This window comes from Lissotriton vulgaris, chromosome 3_1 (genome assembly GCF_964263255.1).
Source record: "Lissotriton vulgaris chromosome 3_1, aLisVul1.2, whole genome shotgun sequence".
Taxonomy (NCBI): Eukaryota; Metazoa; Chordata; class Amphibia; order Caudata; family Salamandridae; genus Lissotriton; species Lissotriton vulgaris.
Window position 1 is genome coordinate 391,459,850 of NC_141689.1, and position 17,143 is coordinate 391,476,992.

Below are 17,143 nucleotides of genomic sequence, written 5' to 3' on the forward strand. Positions count from 1 at the left end.
GCCAATTATTTCATTATTAAAATGACAGCCTCAGTCTGATTCAATTGTTACTGGAAAACCTAACCTAGGTATGAGTTCTCTGAGAAGGAGTTTGACTACAGTGATGCTATCATTCCTACGTGTGTGGTAAGCTTCTACCCATTTTGAGAATAAACAAACAATGACAAGAATATATTTTAGTCCTCGACAAGGGGGTAACTGGATGAAATCAATCTGTAGTCTTATAAATGGGCCTTCTGCCTTTCCAATCTTTCCTGGCAACACTACAGTTTTCTTTCCAGGATTCATTTGCTGGCAAACTAGACACCTCTGGCAAAGACTCTCTGCTACATTCCTGAACCTCGCATTGAACCAACTCCGTCTGAACAACCTGACCATGGCATCCCGCCCTAGATGGGAATCTCCGTGGAACATCCTAGCCATAGGAGCAAGCATACAGTCTGGTAACACAGGCCTACCATCAAGGTAAACAATGACACCATCTTCAACCCTTCTCTGACAACCTATTTTTCTCCAATCTTCCCATTCTTTCGGTTCTGCTTCATTTTGCAAATCTCTCACTTCCTCCCACGTTCTCACACCTTCAAGCAACATAAGTTTCAGTTGTTTCTGCCTGCTCCAATTTTCTTATTTACAGCCATTTTAAATTTGGCACAATGTTGGGCTAATTGGTCAGCATATCTGTTACCAGCTGTCACTTTGTCATTTCGGGATTGGTGAGCAGCACACTTGACCACAGCCACTTCATTTGGCAATTGAATTGCTTCCAGCTAATCTTTTACATAATGACCATTTTTAATAGGAGTACCTGAAGAAGTCAGAAACTCCCTTTGCATCCATAATTGGCCAAAGTCGTGCACAACCCCGTAACCATACTGGCTATCAGTGTAAATGGTTACTTTCCAATTTTTCCCAAATTTGCAGGCTTTTGTTAATGCAACCAATTCAGCTACTTGTGCAGACTTGACTCCAGGTAATAAGGATGCTTCAACTAGACCTCCCAATGTGCACTCTGCATTGGCAGCACTCAAAGCTCCTTCCTCATGTCTCATACATGAGGCATCTACGAATAGCTCATAGTCAGAACGTATTAATGGCTCTTCTCTTATGTCTGGACGTGGTTTTGTACTGTATTCATTAAGGTCGATACAATCATGTTCTACTTCTCCCTTCACTTCTGCAAAATGTGAATCAGGTAGCAGTGTTCCTGGGTTCAGAATATTACACCTGGCAATGGTTACATTTCCTGCACCTACAATGATTCGCTCATACTTAGTCAACCGACTAGGAGTTAGGTACTGAGTCTTAGTCCTTGTTAACAAAATCACAACTGTGTGTGGAACATACACTGTCACTGGGTGTCCCATAATAATGGACTCACTCTGCTCAAGGCTCATGCAGGTTGAAGCTTCTGCTTTCAGGCATCCTGGTAATGCAGATGCCACTGGATCCAATGTAGGAGAAAAATATGCCACGAGACGTCTCATTAGACCGTGAGTTTGGGTCAGAACTGAAAGTGTACAATTATCTCGTGTATCACAGAATAGTGCAAAACATTTTGAATAGTCAGGCATCCCTAATGCTGGAGCTGTACACAATTTAACAAAAAGATGCCAGTACTGTCTCTATTTTTCAACTAAGGATCCTAAGAACCATACGAATTATACACTATGGTTCTCAGGATCCTTAGTTGAAAAATTGAGTCAGTACTGGCATCTTTTTGTTAAATAGTGATCTGTGGCTCAGCCTTGCTGTTGTAATCCCAGACCCAGTGGTGTTTTTTTGTGGTTAGTAGCAGGCACCAGGCCTGTGTGGTTTTCCAAGTGGAAACTTGTTGTGATTAGCACTTGTAGGAACAGGGTTAGCATTGAATTGGACTTTTGCGCCCAGTAACTGTAGTATTGTTGTAGTTGTTGTTTCTATGTGTTGTAGGCCTCATTTTGTTACACAAAGAGTTTTTGTTTGTGAGTATGTCTGAAAAGGAAACTCTATCTTATAGTGAGGAACATATAAAAAACCTTCTCGCTGCTCCCCCATTATTCGCTTCAGCTTCTCTAAGTACCACAGCCCAAAACCAAAATGAAACAGATAAACTAATTTGTCTCAAGAAAAAACAAATCCGTACGGATCTCCACAGACATTTTTTATTACAATATCTCAGAGCCGGAACTATCCCAGGTGGTTTACAGATTAAGAACGTTCCCCTCATTTTTACAGAGGACCCAATCTATAAGAAGGGCTACAGCTACATTGAGACTAAGTGTAGCAGGGACCTAATGGTCTTGACTGTGGAAACGGCTCAACGACTTTCCAAACAACAACTGGAGGAAATAGGACTACTGGAAAACTCAATTTCTACCAACCAACTAATTACTGACTCGAAATCATTACTTGAAAAAGGTGAGAAGGAGATTGGTGAATTTAGAGATTATACCATAAACCAAAAAACTGCACAATTTGTGAAAGATCAAAAAAAGTTTCAATCTGGAAAAGGTGTATCCACCTGGGATTAGCTATTCTCCCTGACACACACTATGCCCTCCGAATGGACCGCCCGGCCGGTAAAACCGGCGGTGGAGTGGCAATGATTATACGATCCTCGCTGAAATTCCAGCTTCTTGATCACTCTCCAATATCCAACGTGGATTTCCTGGTCGCCCGGTCCACTAATCTTGTCGATCCCCTCACTTTTGTTCTTGTCTACCAGCCCCCTCTGTCCATGCCTCAATTTGTTCCCCTACTACAAGATATTTTGGCCACTTTGGCAGTGAATAACTCAGCAGTTGTCCTATTAGGAGACTTCAATTACTGGCCTGACGACCCTCGAGAAAGTCTAGCTTCTAAAGATTTTTCTGCAACTCTCCAGTCTCTAAACTTTATCCCTCACATTTTCTCACCCACTCACGTTAAGGGTCACACCCTGTACCAAATTTGGTCCCTGCGTCGCCCCCTCTCCGTTCTCTCTACCCTTCCCTGTCTCTGGTCGGATCACTTTTTAATTTCTTTTAATATTCCCCTTCCCTCTTTCACAAAAGCCCCTCTCCCCAAAAACCAGTCAGCCCGCTGCTGGAATCAGACAGATTTCTCTCTTCTCTCTTCCTCTCTGGCCTCCACTGTACCCGACATGACGGACCTCTCTCTGGAAGATCAAGCCGACGCTGTTCGTGCCTGGTTATCCTCCTCCTGCGACCTTGTCGCCCCTCTTAAAAACATCAAATCTGTGCGGCCCCATGAGGCCCACAGATGGTTCAGGAGTGAACTCAAAGAGCTCAAACTCAATCTCGGGCGATCGGAGCGCCACTGGAGGCATAACTACTGTCCCCTTCTCCGCATTAAATATAAATCATTGCTTAACAGTTACAAAAAAGCCATTATTTCGGCGAAAACAGTATACTTTTCTGAAAAAGTTGCCCGCTCCTCTAACAAATCCCGAGAGATCTTTTCACTTGTCAAACAACTCGCCACATCTGATCGAACCAACGCTAGTTTTGCCCCATCCCTTTCGTTCTGTCTTTCCCTCAACAACTACTTCATCGATAAAATTACCATTATCAAAGCTAACATCCCCGCAGTCTCACAAACGCAGGTCATCCCCCTTCTTCCCCCCCCGCCTCTTATATTAGATCACTTCCCCCCCATTTCTGCTGTACAATTTTCCGCTCTGCTTGTCAAGGTCAAGTCAGGATCACCAACTGATTGCGCGCCGGCTCGTATCCTTCAAACCCTTTTCTCTCACTCTCCTGGACCCCCACTTACATTACTTAACTCATCCCTGGCTCTCGGATCTGTTCCTTCCTCCTTCAAAGCTGCCACTGTTCTCCCTATAATAAAAAAACCTGGCCTGGACCCTTCCTCACCCTCCAACTTCAGGCCCATTTCCCTCCTTCCCTATTTGGGAAAGATTGTGGAAAGCCATGTCACTTCCTGCCTGTCCTCACATATTGAGAAGCATGGCCTTTTGGCTTCCCACCAGGCGGGCTTCCGCCCGGGTCACTCTACTGAGACTGTTGTCACCGCTGTCTTGGACGAGCTTAAGGGCAAGGTCGACTCCAATCTCCCCCAGGCGCCTGTGCTCCTCGGTCTGTCGGCTGCGTTTGACACGGTTGACCATGCCATTCTTCTCAACCGTGTCAGCGCAGCCGGCATCAGGGGGGTAGCACTCTCCTGGTTGAAGTCCTTCCTCCAGGACAGGTCCCAGGCAGTTCAGCTTGCTGGTTTCTCTGCTCCCCCCTGCTCCCTTGCGTGTGGGGTCCCCCAAGGTTCCTCTCTTTCCCCCCTTCTCTTTAATCTTTACATCTACCCTCTTATTTTCTCCCTCCGCGAGCTGGGGGTCTCCGTGTACAACTACGCTGACGACCTCCAGCTCATCTTTGATCTTTCTACCCCTGATTCCTCTTCTTCTTTTAGTTCCACTTTAGTCTTTATTTCGGACTGGATGACCACGAATCACCTCAAACTAAATCCTGACAAGACGGAGCTTGTCCTCACTGGTGGTCCCTCTAATCCCAGGTCCCCTACTTATTGGCCCCTTTCTCTTGGTACCCCCCCTCTTCCAGTCCCCTCTGTTCGCACCTTAGGCATCAAGGTCAGCAGTGACCTTTCCATGCATTCCCAAGTTAGTTCTGTAATTTCATCTTGTTTCTTATCCCTCCGTCTCATTCGCAAAATTTCCCGTTTTTTTACCTCATCACCTCTCGTCTCGATTACGGGAACGCTCTTTACTCCGGCATCCCCGCCTTTGAAATGCGCCGGCTTCAGGCCATCCAAAACCAGGCCGCCCGGCTCATTTTTCACCTCCCCAAATTCTCCCACGTCACGCCCGTCCTGAAGTCCCTTCACTGGCTTCCTGTACGCTTTCGCTCTTCTTTTAAATTAGCTTGCCTAGCCTTTTTAGCCTTCACCCATTCCGCCCCTCTCTTTATCGTTTCTTTGATCACTCCCTATACTCCCTCTCGCACTCTTCGGTCATCTTCTCAACTCCTTCTTCAAGTTCCCCGCTACCGTAAAGCCCGTATCGGTGGCACCCGTTTCTCAGTTCTGGCTCCCCAGTATTGGAATAGTCTTCCATTATCTATCCGTTCGATCCCCACTTACCCAGCTTTTCGAAAGGCATTAAAAACCTTTCTTTTTCTTCAGGCCTTCCCCGGTTAGTCCCTCCGGTTGCAGTGCAGAACCCGTCTCCCCCCCTCAGCGCCAGGAAGCCGCTCGGCCACAGTGCGCTTTATTAAGTTCCTTTTTTCATTTCATTTCTACAACAAGACTTTTACTCAAGACCTGAGTCCCGTAGATACCTTCAGGACCATTAGGGTAGGTCCCAAACCAAATTCATCACATTTTCGGATACATCTTCATCTGGTAGTAACAGTGAAAGGGAAACCTTAGAACCAAGGAGGAACAACAATCGAAGAGGATCATTCCACCAACCACAACAGGGACAATCATCCTCTTTTTTAGGGCGGGGCCAAACAAAACCCAGAGGAAAGAGCAGATACCAACCATGGGAAATGTCCACAAGACGTCAGAATTACAAGAATTGACAGTCTCACCGATATTCAATCTATCTTCAAATATTTTAACACCAGTAGAAGAAAGTGTGCTATGTAAGGGTCTCACATTTGTTCCAACCAAACGCACAGACTTCGTCAAACTTAAGACAGAGGCGCTAGAATTTTGTCGTAAAGTAAGACTAAAAACTTATTTTATGGACAATCCATTCAATGCACCAATTGAGACAACTGGACTAAAAAATAAGTCGACATTTTGTCCCCTGTCAAATAAAGTTCTGAAAGAGGTTCTCACTTTCGAAAATACAATCCTATCCGCAATTTCGGATATGGAAACCAAAAAAAACTGGATTAAACACAACATCACTAAAACAGAATCCGAAGCATTAATTAATTTGAAAAAGGACACATCGGTTGTGATCAAGCAAGCTGACAAAGGCGGCTCAACCGTTGTTTGGGATAGATCTTTATACATTGCAGAGGTGAAAAAACAGCTAGAAGATACCACTTGTTACCGAAAATTGAAAAAGATCCCACAAGTGAGTTTAAGGGAGAACACAATGATTGATGAAGGCTATAATGAGGGCTTCCTAGGTAAGAAAGAAATGGAATACCTGAAGACCAAACATCCTAGAACACCACTTTTTTATGTATTCCCTAAAATACACAAAAATGATAAAACACCACCAGGACGGCCCATAGTGTCGGGCTGCGGGTCTTTAATAGAACCTGTGGCCAAATTTGTTGATTTTTTCTTGAAACCATCTCTAGTAACAGTGAAATCGTATATTCAAGATACAACAGATTTCATGGATGGTGACAATGGACATCACGTCCCTTTACACTCAGATCCCACAGGATGAAGGACTGTACGTATTGGAGTCAGTACTGGATGAAAGAGAGAGGCCACATAGAATCCCCACCTCGTTCATTCTAAAAATTGCCACTTTTGCACTCAAAAAAAACTATTTCAGTTTTGATGGGGAATTCTATCTACAAATTAGCGGAGTAGCAATGGGCTGTCCATTTGCTCCGGAGTTAGCAATTCTTTTCATGGCCAAATATGAGCAAATTTTGTGTATTTAAACAATCCATATGCACAATGGATAGAGAATTGGAGTCGATATATCGACGATATTTTCTTCATATGGACAGGGACTGAAGATGATCTTTTGAAATTCTTTGACTGGATCAATAATAAAACAGCTACCATCAAATATAGTATCAATTATTCCAGAAATAAAATGCCATTTTTGGATGTTGAAATCTATCCATACGAGGACGGTCTTGCAACAACTCTATATAAGAAGCCATCTGACAGTAACAACGCCTGCACTATAAGAGCAATCACCCGCAGAGTCTTAAGGATAATTTGCCGTACGGACAGTATCTTAGGATTCACCGTAACTGTTTTGACAGGGAAGAATACAAAAAAATGCCGAAACACTTACAACCAGTTTGAGATCACGTGGCTACCCAAAAAAACTACTAAGGAAATCGATGAAAAGAGCGTGGTAGACCCCACGTGAATGCCTCTTGGAGAGAAGAGAGAAAAAAGAATCAGAAAGATTGGTATTTGTATCTACCTTTTGTCCCAACTCCAAAATACTGAAGAAAGTAGTAAAAAATAATTGGCATCTGTTAAAAAATCTGAATGAGGCATTTACCAAGGAACCACTGTTTGCCTTCAGAAGAAATACTAGTATTGCCAATCATCTGATACGAGCCGCACTACCACAAAAAAACTCCATAGATATAAGAACAATGTTAAGCTTACCACCGATCCAAGGACACCACAAATGTGGTTCATGCAATTGCTGCAGTACTACTGTTGAAGGGACATTCTTCAGTCATAACAACATAGGATGGAAGCATGAGGCTTTTACTAACTGTAAATCAAGGTATGTCGTTTATAGTATTAAGTGCCCATGCAGCCTGATCTATATAGGCAAAACCAATCAGGAAGTCCGGGCACGCATCCAACAACATAAATCAAGAATTAATAAGAATGTGCTAACAGCCCCTTTGGTCAATCATTGGCGCACACATAATCACAAGGACTCAGACCTGATGTGGACAGTGATCTCAAAAGTAGAGAAAGACATGAGAGGGGGTGACCTGGATCTCAAACTATCCAAACGCGAGGCAATGCTTATTGTTAAATTTAATGCTGCGACTCATGGACTCAATGAGCTCACTGAAATATACAAACTCAATTAAAACATAACACGTTTTTTATGGTTCATAAATCAGTAATTCCTGTGTCAAATGCAACTTATACCATCATTACGGACCAGGATTGGAAGTTTTCTGTTATCCCAACCCAAAATGGCCGACACACTCTGTAACTCGAGGTGGTAATTCTTCTAAGGGACATTATAACTCCAAAATACTCAATGTACTACTATAGATTCTGTTAAGTAACATTTATGAACCCATATTTGAAGTTTTTGATGGGTATTCCAATTTTTCATTTTTTCATTCTGTTATCAAAATTGATTGGGACATGGATTCATTTATCATAACAAATCGCTCATACGCGCTTCTCGATACTCATATAGAAAATAAACAAAACATTTTCATACTAGAACTACATTTCCCATGAACCCTTGCGATACAGGAAGTGTGGTACATATGACGACGCGGCTCGATCGACAGATACGGCGCGATTGGAACTTTGGCCACACCAGTCAAGCGAGTCAGCAAAAATGACGTCTGAACCAGGTAATGACATCCTGCATATCCCGTTTTAGAGCTTGCCCGCCCTCTATGAATCCCTTTACAGACAGCGACTTTGACAAAACAAGTAAGTAATTGTTGTCAACAGTTGCTAACTAAGTCCGATCCGTTAGACCGGTTTATCGCATATACCCCCCTTCTTCCGGGGAAATTCGAATCCGTAGACTGCATGAAGGATATTGCATCTTCCCCTTCTTGAACTAAGCGGGCCTGAACAAATGCTGTACAATCAGGTAAGATCGACTTAAGAATGTTCAGGGTATTAGGATAACGCGTGAAGTAAAACGGGTCACTCATTACCCACATTACTTCTTTACAGAGTTAGCCCGCCCTCCAGGATCCATTCACGGATACCAGCCTTCCATTAATAAGTAAGCATAAGCGAATCATGCTCCTAATATAAAGAACAATGTGATAGTTGACATGAAAGGGACAATGAGACAGGCTACATATTTTCAACACAGTCCTCCGTCATTTTAAGTAAGTTCTTAGAAAAATCCATTTCAAATCTCTCATTAAAATAATGTGCTTGACATTGATGAGTACGTTTTTTTGAAACAGGTTGATGTTCCATTGAGTAATTGATTGTCCCGTCGGGTTAGTGCAAAACCCCCATCTAGCTTAAAAGCTTTTAGAGGTAAGAGAAGGAAGCTTGAGTGATGTAGGTTGGAGCAATGCATCTAAGATTACAGTCATGTTCCTAATAGAAAGGTTTTTTGCTCTCTTTTACAGCTTTGTTGTCCTGATGAGAACTCCCCTAATCGTGTGAGTTCTTTATTGATAGGAATGTATTTTGCATGGCTTACTGTGAATATTTCAATTCCAGTGTGTATGTGTATTGAATGTTGAATGGCTGTGCGTGTATGAGAGTACGATTGGATGTTCAAACATAGGATATTTATATTTTTGTAATTGTAAAAAAGTTTGTTTGTAAATATTGTGTAAAATGATATATTGTGTTTAGGAGGTCTTGTAATGTACATTGTATTTGTGAAATAATAACCAAATGTCTTTTTAGTGAAAAATCAAAAAATAAAATAAAAGATTCACTCAGACATAACTATGTCAAAGTACCATAGTGTATAATTCGTATGGTTCTCAGGATACTTAGTTGAAAAATAGAGACAGTACTGGCATCTTTTTGTTAAATAGTGATTTGTGGCTCAGCCTTGCTGTTGTAAGCCCAGACCCAGTGGTGTTTTTTTGTTGGAGCTGTACACAGACATTCTCGTAATTTCAAGAAAGCAGTCATGCTTTCATAATCCCATTCCACCGGGTCTTTTGCTCTTTTCTTTGCCATTTGTTTCAGTGGTTTTGCTAGGACCTCAAATCCCACATTACATTGCCTGCAGTAACCTACAACTCCAAGAAACATTCTGATCTCCTTCTGAGTTTGAGGTAGATTCATGTTTTTGATTATCCTGATTATTTCTGAGGTTACCCTTCTAACACCTCTTTCTATCTGGTGCCCCAGATATTTCACTGATGTGGTGCAAAATTGCAACTTTTCAGGTGACACTTTATGTCCTCCTTCACCTAAATGATTCAGTAAAGCAATGGTATCAACAACACAGTAATTTCGAGTTTTAGACGCCACCAAGAGGTTGTCTATATACTGAACCAGGACTGACTATCCGGGCAGTACCAGTGACTCAAGGCACTTTTTCAAGATCTGATTTAAAATCGATGGACTCTCTGTATACCCCTGAGGAACGTGGTTTCAAACGTACACATGACTGTCAAATTCAAAAGAAATAAGAAATTTGCTGTCTGGGTGTAATGGAATCGAGAAAAATGTGTGACATAAATCTATTACAGTGAACCATCCAGCTTCCCATGATATCTGATACAGAATCACTGCAGGATTTGGCACAACTGGACGGCATGGGACAACAATCTTATTGATTTTTCGGAAGTTCTGTACGACCCTGTACTTTCCGCTCGGTTTCTTTATGCCAATTATGGGCGAATTACATGGCCTGCTCATTATTTCTTGTAAAATGCCTGTTTCAACCAAGCGCTTTATTTCTGCTGCAACACCTACTTTTATTTCTGCATTCATTTTGTACTGCGAATATTTGGGTAAACTGCACCTTCTTTTACTGTCACTTTTATTGGATCGACATTTGCCATTAACCCTACATCTTTTCCTGTAAAATCCCACACATTAAGATTCACGGTATGCTGTAATTCTTCTGGTAGATCTTCTACAGTTAACTTTTTCATTCTCCGTTTCTTGTTTTGCTAACATTAATTTATAGGTTCCATCTTTATCTGGGGTCTGAATTTCAACACCACGTACAAAAGATGGTGCAATTCATTTTGAACAACAAGTCTCTGCCTAACAGGTTTACTGGGCTAGAATCACAAATGACAAATTTGTGCATTTCTTTAAAATTACCTATTCTAACTTCCATTGGTTCTGTAACTGGGGTACTAATTTGTTTATTAGAAACTCCCACTACTTGGATCGCTTCTCCCGAGAGGGGTAGGTTTGGAACGTCTGCTGTTCTTACAGTAGAACGGTAGCACCAGTGTCCAATAGAAAGGTAACAACATTTCCTTCAACCTTTCCTTCAATGTATGGACCTGACTGATCTACCGGTAAGCAGGCGCCAAGTACGCACTCCTCGTCCTCCCCTCTCAGGCACCGTCAGTATGTTTCAGAAACTGTGATGTCAATGCGTCTCTATTACCACTTCCCTCCCAATTTGTGGTATCCACACTTTGGTGTGCTTTGCTCCTAAAATTTGGCATAAGCGCAAAGAGTAACTGGTTTTGTATTACCTGCTGCTGCTGCTTCCTGGTACCTCATTCTGCACCTGTGGATTCAAATTATTATTTTGCACAGGGTTGTTTTGCACAGCCATACACTCATTCTTCCAGTGCCCCAATTGTCGCACCCGTGACAAGGGAACTTTTTTTGGGTTCCCCTATATTGAATTTTCCCCTTGGCTTACCCCCATTACCATCACTTTAAGTCTGGTTATTGTTCATTTGACTTAACTGGAGTTCCTGTTGCTCTGCTAATTTTACTTGTGCCCACATTAAATTTTCCTTTAATTCTTTTCGTTAATTGTCGAGTTCATCTTCACAACATTTTGCATGTTTAAGAATTTCATCAATCGGTTTGGCCTGCCAACAAATTTTATGGTTTTTAATCCATTGTGAAATTTCTGGCCTTAATCCTGACACAAACCGATAGATGAAATGAGTCATGTCTTTCATGTCAATATTGTCCAAATCACTGTACTGTTTGAATACTTGTAACAGGCGTTCATAATATGCATGCACAGATTCATCTTTATTCTGGGTAGTTCTGTCTATTCTAGTCCAATCAGTTTCCTTTGCAGTTACTTTCTCTTTGAGGTACAGCATTACTTTATTATATTTTTTCATTACATCTTCTGAGGGGGCTCCTGTCTTTGGGTCTCTAGGGTACTCATCACTTGGCCAATCAACAGCAACTTTACGTTCTGTCCACAAATCTACAGAAAAAACAATGTCAAACAACCCATCCAAATCCTTTAAAAGACACTTTGAAACCTTCACAAATCTCTCGACTTGTCTGTACCATTCTACAGGTTTTTCTCGAAGTTTTGGGAAATCATTTGTAACAGACAAAACATCCTGTCGGACCATGGGACATGTACATAACCTCCACCTGGTACTTCTCTCATGGGACACAACCATTCCACTTTGTCTGCTTCTTTTAATACATATTCAGATGTAGTTTGTTTTGATCGAGCCTCTTCTTTTTTCTTTGACCATCTAGTTTTTCATTTTTCTATGCCTCCCCCGTTTGCAATAATGTCATAAGCTCCCTAATTTGTACCTTTCTACCTGACAAATTCATATTTTCCAAATCTTTGTCAGAAAATTCAGCTCAATATGGTTTCTGTAACACTTTAGATTTGCCAATGTCAATTCCCATATTAGCTACCATATCCATTAATTTTTCATGAAACACTCTTGTATCTCTACTAATGCTTTTGCATATAAACAACAATTCATCTTCACTGAATGTATTTAATCTGTCCAATCCCACATTCCAAGCCATCATTTCTTCTAATTCTACTCTTAATTTGAAAATGTCCAATACCTTTGACTGTGACTTTGGTTTCTCTATTTATCATGTACATCTCTCTATTTCTTCTGGGGTTACTACTGTGGCACTTCTTGTACCTGAGGATGTCTCCATTTGTACTTCTCTAGAATTCATAGGAGTGGCTTTTCTGACCAAGTCCCTCACTGGTCTCTTATTGGCAAATCCATAAGGGAAATCACTGACTCACATTCACTTGCTTGATCATCAATTATCAAGGGTTATTTTCTAGGCTGTACTACAGGTGTAGTTAGTACAGAATTTTTAGTACTAGGCTGTTTATCTCCATACAGAGGAACAACTGGGCCAATGGTTACCGGAATTGTCAAGGCTTCAGGACTCGTATTCAATTGAGAAATTTTCTGAATTAACTCACTTCTTTGTTTATTCAATGCTTCTCTTTCCCTGTCTTGTAGTACTTTTTCTAATAAAGTCTCATGTACCACTTGCGGAATCAGAGGTGGTTTCAGGAACGGAGCATTTGAATTAACTGTGCTTGGCTCCTCAAGATAAGGTGGTGGATTTTTCATTAATAAATCCTCCAAATAATCATCATCCTATTCACCACTAGTCATTAAATGTTTTGTTTTCTCAGTCATTTCACTTCCAGTGGGTTCTTCTAAAGTTAATATTGGATATAGGGCCATATGTATCAAGAAAACGATTTGCGATTCTTAAATAGCGATAATTACCGAATCGCAAAATCAGAATCGCAAATCGGGATGTAACAACGCAATCGCAAATTTTTAGCGATTCGCCCAAAATAGCAAGATTTTTGCGCGATGCAATTTTGCGATTCCTTAAACGTCAAAAAGTCGCAAATTAGCGAGTTCGCAACCAGTGAATCGCAAAATAGCACGATCACAGTCCGAAAATCGCTAAATTGCGATGTTCCCACGCGGAAAATCGCAATTTACCGATATTCTGGAAACATCCAATCGCAATCCTGATGCTTAATGATGACATCACCATCCAGGAAGTGAGTGATTTCCCATGGTGCTTCAGGATAGAGACAGAGAGTGTGAGAGTGTTGTTTGGAACTCAAGAGCCATGGCAGAAGGTGGAAACCAGGATGTCCCAGCAAGCCAGCAGGAGCAGCAAGAAGGGGAAGCAGGCCGGAAGAGGAAGCTCAAGTTTTTAGAGGCTGAACTAGAGACCCTCATTACCGAAATGGTGCCACACCATGAGGCATTATTTGGGAGGAGTTCCCACAAGGTGCCAGAAGCCAGCAAGAGAAGGATTTGGGAGGGCATCCAAGCCAAAGTGAATGCCCTAGGAGTCACCCACAGGACAGTGGAAGTGTTGCGGAAACGCTGGTATGACCTGCGACAGCGCTCCAAGGTGAAGTTGGCTGCCAGGCTGGAGCAGTCCCAGCTCACCGGTGGGGAAACCTCCAACGTCCCTGACTCTACACCACTGGAGGAGCTGGTAGAGGCCACACTGCCTCCACAGAGTATTACGGGCGTGTCCGTGCTCGACAGCTCAGCACAACTAGCTGCAAGACCAGGTAAGAAGCATGCCTCCCCACCCTAAACCACCCCCAGCAACCCCCTGCAGCAACCTAGGGATTAGGGAAACCACATGGCAGGCTAGAGCAATTACACAGGCAGTCACAGCAATGCATTATGGGAGATGTAGTCACCATAGTCTGTAATGTTGAATGTAGCATCAGAATTTCACTTTGTACAAATGTTCAGGTCAGGAAAGGTGAATGACACAAGTAAAGTCAGGGAACACTGAAAAAAGGTATTTGAACATCACATATAATGAAAAAAAATTAATGTGTGCTGTTCTATCCACAGCACCTGCAAGTGGGAAGGCTACAGCCACTGCAACTGAGACAGGACCCCAAGCCTCAGGAGAAGGCAGCCATGGCCATGAAACAGATGGGGAGGACAGTCCTTTCATCCGACCACAGGGACAAAGTAGGAGGAACGTGAGGCCATTCAGGATTATGGATGATGATGAGGATGAAAATGAAAATGTGCAGTCTGATGCACCAGTACCCCAGCAGCAGGAGTCCAGACTAATGTCCCGAGGCAGGCGTAGACCCCGCACGGCCATCAGCTTCAATGTCCAACAAGAGGAATCTGTGTTCGCGGGCCTAGAAATGCACATGCTTCAGGTTCACCGCCTGCAAGCGAAACACATGAAGGCCATTCATAGAGAGATCAGGGCAGGGAACAGAGGAATACGGGAGGAAATCAGGGTGGCTGTGCAGGAGCTGACTGCAGAGTTGAGAGCTGAACGCGCAGCCAGGCGCAAAGAAATGGCCCGCATGGACCACTACACGCGTGCTATTAATCGCCTGGCCTCCTCCACCAATATGCTGGCAATGCGTGCCATAGAGACACAGCGTGAATTCTCGCATGGTATCCAGGACATAGCCACTGTTGTAGTGCAGTCAACTGCCACCCTGGTTGAGCTGCGTGCGCTGCGGACTGCTGGACCCGGGGTGCTTACCCCCAGTGAGGAGGACTCACAGTCGGTGCGGAGCTCAAACACACCACCACCCACTGTTGAGAGGCGCCGTAGTGGCCGGAGCACCAGGCCTGCCACACAACAATAGGGACTGCAGCAAAATGATAATTCCACACAGGGGAGATATGGGGCCAGCAACAGTGTAGCACTTGCTGTACTAATGACTGATGTTGTAGCACTGTGATGGAAACATGTGCTTTTGTTTGGGAGAGTTCATCCATGTTTTTTGGGTGTGTTACATTGTTGCAATTGGGTAGTAAACACGTTTGCAAAGCAAGAAGTTGTCAGTGTATCATTTTCACTCACCTAGAAGTAGTTTTGCACGATCTCATCACACCTCTGTCGGCCAGCTGCAGCAGCAGCTACGCCAGCTTCCATGTGTATGGGTCCAGGTCCCTCCTTGTCAGAGGATTCGGAGTCACTCAACTCCATAGGTGTCCCTTTCCTGGTTGCAATGTTGTGGAGCATGGCACAAGCTACAACAATTTTGCAGCACGTCTCAGGGCTGTATTGGAGGGCTCCTCCACTCTTGTGTATGCATCTGAATCTGCTCTTCAAAATCCCAAATGTTCTCTCGATGGTGCCTCTTGTTGAAATGTGTGCCCGGTTGTAGCGCCGCTCCCTAGCAGTGGCAGGATTCAGGTAGGGTGTCAGGATGAAATCCCGGACTGCATAGGCACTGTCCCCTGTGGGTGGAAATGTTTAAAGGTCAGTCACTGTGATGCACATGCTGGCCATGAGAAATGTGGGCTGACAGTGTGTGCTGTTACCTAGTAGGTATCCCTCTCCAAATTCCCCTCTTGAGAGTCTACGGTATAGCCCACTGTGACGGAATATGAAGGCGTCATATGTGCTTCCAGGGTACTTTGCCACTATATCGGTGATTATGTTTTTGGCATCACACACCATCTGTATGTTCAGTGAGTGGTAGCATTTCCTGTTCTGGAATACATACTCTATGTTTGAGGGGGGTGAAATGGCAACATGTGTTCCATCTATACATCCTATGACGTGGGGGAATTGTGCTATGTTGTAAAATTCCTGCTTGGTCTGTGCTAGTTCCTGTGGGGTGCTGGGGAAGTGTATGTGATGTTGCATCCTATGTGTCATGGCGTCGAGGAACGCATGGAAAAAGCGCGACAGGGCACTTTGTGACACCCCTCCAGCAGAGGCTATGACCCCCTGGAAACTACCTGAGGCCAGCAGGTGTAGTGAACAGAGGACCTGGATGTGTGTGGGTATGGCTTGTGCCCTGCGGGTGGGGTGTTCTAGGTGGGGCCTGAGTTCCTCAATCAAATCAAGTATGCTGTCTTCCTCCAGTCTGTAATGGGTGTAGATATCCTCCTCAGTGCGTTGGAAGATGATGGTGCGCAACCGGAATATCCTCTCCTGCCGTGTCCTCCTCTGCGCCAGGGCTCTCACTCTTCGCCTCCTCACTATCATGTACAGCCCGGACATTGTGGTAGGGAGTGTGTTGCATTCTGGGTTTCAATTTATAGTTTGCACCTGGTTACCACCTGCTCCCACTTGATGGTAATTGCGATTCCTTATTTTGCGATTTTGAGTATTTCGCTATTTGCGATTGGTTGATACATTCCATTGCGATTTCTAAATAGCGATTTCCACTTTAGCGATTTTCGCTAACAGGTTTCATCGCTAATTTGGAAATCGCTATTGTAATCGCTATTTAGCATTTTCGCAACGCTTGGGAATCGCTAATTTGCGATTCCTTATTTTGCATGCGTTTTTTGCTTCATACATTGCAATTAGCGATTTTTCAGTCGCAAACGCTATTTTTAACGAATCGCAGCGTTTGCGACTGATTTTTGGCTTCATACATATGGCTCATAATCCTTCCACTAACATGGACTGTCTCCATTGTTTCATTTGATTGTCTCTTGTCTCTTTTGGAAATCGGGGATAAAACGTACTACAATTCCTGTTCCTCCTGGGTCTATCTCGCTCAAAAGCCTCAGTTTCCCATTCCTCCAATGCCTCATACTGCGTTAATCTAGGTTTGGGATCTACTTCAATTAAGCGAGTTCTCAAATTGTACAAAACTCTGCAATTAAACGTACCATTTTCTGGAAATGCTAAAACACCATCATCTTTTGTGTTCTCCATCCCATTTTCTAACCACATACAAGTGTGATAACCCCTTTCAACCATCATGTATGATGCGGGCGTATTTGGTGGTGGAATAATAATCCGTTGTCTTGTTTTAATTGCTTTATCTTTCTTGAAAAAATTCTTAATTCTTTTAATGAATGACATTTTTCTTTTCTCTCCGTACATGATATAAGGTCTTCCTCTT